Here is a 3,399-nt window from a genome sequence, read left to right as displayed (position 1 = left end):
TATATATATATATTCGATTATATAAAATATTCGAGAGGAAAATACTTAGATAAATATTTGGCCACTTGTTCGATGAATTAATTCAAGAATAGAGGATAAAATCGAACTATAAAAATATTAAAAATGAAGGATTAAAACGTGCAGTATGGTCTAAATAATAATACTGAAACTGTAAACCTTATAAAAATTTCCCGGATCGAATGGCTGGTGCATGTTCTGAGTATACTCGATGAAAGCAGAATTTATGAGGCCAAAGGAAGAGGAAGGGCTAGAAGAAGATGGCTGATTGATATGAAGAATGACCTTAAGCAGCTGAGGGTAACAAACTGAAGGAAGAAGGCTAAGGATAGGGCATCTGGAGAACTATTATTCGGGAACCCAAGGTTCACCTCGGACTGTAGAGCTGTGGAGAAGGAGACAAATAAATGCCTCTCACAGCTGCAATAAATTGGTCAGATATAAATGATTAATAATTTAATATATCCTATGTCTAAACGTCCTAGAAGAAAAAATATAGGAATTAAAAACCATTGCAGAAGACTCCTAAAGCGCAACATCACGTTATGATCCTTAGTGCTACAGCTTTATAGTTCTTTGTCGCTTCCAGTGGCCTTAGATTTTTCATAGGATTTCAAAGGTTTATTTCCTTTATAACTAACTTTATTTATTGATAAATATTACAATCTGCCATTACATGTTGGGCAATAAGTAATAGTGATAACTGATTACATTCATACTAAAATAAAATAACATAGGAATAAAAATAAATAAACCAATGAAAAAAAATTTATAGATATAAAAAGTAAAAAATACATAGAAACTAAATAAAAACTCTGTCTAAATGTATACAAATGAAAGGATAAAGAAATAATCGAACTATGTACAAGAAATAATAAATAAATAAAATAATCTCCGGTCACTCAAAGGTTTATTAACTCAAGAAAATAAACATGATCTTAGAACTTTATAAGAAATAAAGAGGATGAATTTTTTTTTAGATTATTTTTCACAAAGTGAATTCTTAAACATGTGATTCGAGAGTTAAAAAAATATATATTCGTCTGATATCTAATTACCATTTGGATTAAAGAAATTAAATCATTAGAATAGCATCGGCTGTATCGTGTTGAACACTAACAGTTTTATTACAGAAATAAACAACTTCGGTCGTATTTATTTCTTGGTCGGCTGACGACCTAGGAAAACTGATAAACCTACTCCTGCCAAAATCGTTCTCCAGATATTTAATATAATCAGTTGAAATACTATTAGCAATACAATAAAGGAACTCACCTGCTTTTACCACAATTTTTCAAATGGAAACAAATTACTGAAATTAGTCTGTCACTTCCATTTTGAACTAAGAGTCATACGTTTAGTACAAAATGTTTTACAATCAATACGTATAATCATCATAAAACAAAAATTAAATTTCAGTCACACCTGAACAATCAATTTTGAAAATTATAATGGTATAGAGAAATCGAATGTACTTCAGTTAAAGATCTCACGGGGATAATGACTAATTACAATTTAATCCTTGGGAATAAGATAAAATGGACGATGCCAAAATCTACATTTTATAATGAATATTCAAAGTTAAGTTAAAGATTAAGGAGACATTAATAAAGATGTAAATTCAAAGGTCGAAATGGGGGAAAAAATTGCGATGTTAAAGACCAAATGATGTCTATCCTTTACTAACACTGTGTGAACACAACTGTTTAGCAGTCGAAAGCGCGTTTTGGTAAATAATATACTTCATTAAACTAATATAAACCTATATCGAGGTCTTAATGGTGATAAGTTTGGATAACGGAACTATTCTTTAAATATCTGGTGGATGTGAAACCCTGACTAGTACAGAAACAAGAAGAGACTTAATTTGGCAAAATTATCATGAGAATTTGTCTTGAAAAAAGGTTAATCAAATCTCATTATATGATGGTTGGGTGTGCAGTCATATAATAACACAAATAAAAACGTATTTAATAGAGCCAAGGATTTCTAGCCTTCATCAGGGCTACTTGGAGGAGATCGGTAATTCAAGTCACCAGGATCTATCTTCTAATCGATATAAATCTAATTGTATTCATATTGGAACATCAAATCCTCTTTAAATAATTTATAATAATGGAGAGTGTAAGACTACATTATATTTATATAAATCGAAGTTGTCTTACATACGTACATATATGTTACGATACTAATAGTACAAGAGCCGGGAAGAAAAACAATCAGTTATCTCACCCCAATTTTTGATTACTTCAATAAAAACTATGTATAATTACTAGACAAAATTGATGAGTCTGCCAAGTATAGGTAGGGGGAATAAAAAATGACGCCTGTTTCAAAACCTCAAAAAAACATTGATTTTTCATTCGGAGCTCTATATCTTAAAAACTACCATCAACACTAGAAAATCTAAGAGAACATTATTTAAAGAAGAGTAAATTTGCTGAAATGTTATCCTTAAAAGAGCTATTTACGTCCAATAGCTCTCGAGATATAGCTTTTTAAAAAGCAAAATTTCTTAAAAATCTACTGAAAGATTAGTAGTTAGTTAATTTATTTTTAGAAGTCCATATCTCAGGAGCTATGTGACGTACAGATGTCTATTAGCACTCACATTAAAGCTAGTTTAATGGACTATAAAGAAGTTTATGGCCTTAACATTCCTAGAAATTGTAGTTTTCATGGTATTTGCTAAAATAAATTGATTTATAGTTGTGCGGACAATAAATTTGATTTATGAAAAACTTGATTTCAGAAACCATTGGACGTACTGATGTCTGTTGGAGCTCAAATTAAAGCTAGTTAAATTTACTACAAAATAGTTAATAATGTTTACCTTTGTAGGAGTAGTAGTTTTTATGATATTTGACCAAATAAACTCACAAAATGTTAATTTCTAGTTGTTCGTATAAAATGTTGGATTTTTGAAAAAATATATCTCTAGATCCATAAGACGCACATATGTCTGCCAACACTCAAAATAATGAAAATTTAAGTTACTACAAAGTAGTTTATGACACTTATCTTCGTAGGGGAATATAAATTTGGCATGAAAATTTTTCGGAACAACTATAAATCAATTTATTTTATCAAATTTTATGTAAACTATTATTCCTATGAAGATAAACATCATAAACTTCATTAAAATAGCTTTAATTTGAGTGCTAATAGACATCTATACGTCAAATGATTTTTGAGGTTTGAATTTTTCAAAATAAATTCACTAACTACTGATCTTTTAGTAGGTCCCATACAACATTTTTATGAAATGTTGCTTTTTAAAAAGCTATATCTCGAAAACTATTTAACGTAAATAACTCTATTAGGGCTCATATTTTAGCAAATTTACTCTTCTTTAAACGACATACTCTTAGGTTTTCTTGC

General features: G+C 29.4%; 1 protein-coding gene across 1 annotated transcript in view; it reads right to left on the bottom strand.

Annotated features, from left to right (window-relative positions):
* LOC106677728 (organic cation transporter protein) overlaps window positions 1–1,441 on the bottom strand; it is an 18,104-nt gene extending 16,663 nt beyond the window's left edge. Inside the window, exon 1 of the mRNA XM_014415817.2 lies at window positions 1,294–1,441. The gene's annotated coding sequence lies outside the window, so the exon portion shown is untranslated. The remainder of the gene's footprint in view (window positions 1–1,293) is intronic.
* Between the last annotated feature and the right edge of the window lie 1,958 nt (window positions 1,442–3,399).

The sequence above is a fragment of the Halyomorpha halys genome, unplaced genomic scaffold, assembly GCF_000696795.3.
Source record: "Halyomorpha halys isolate HHAL.00 unplaced genomic scaffold, Hhal_1.1 Scaffold107.1, whole genome shotgun sequence".
NCBI lineage: Eukaryota > Metazoa > Arthropoda > Insecta > Hemiptera > Pentatomidae > Halyomorpha > Halyomorpha halys.
Note: the sequence above shows the minus strand (reverse complement) of the source record. Positions and strands in the feature narration are given on the sequence as shown.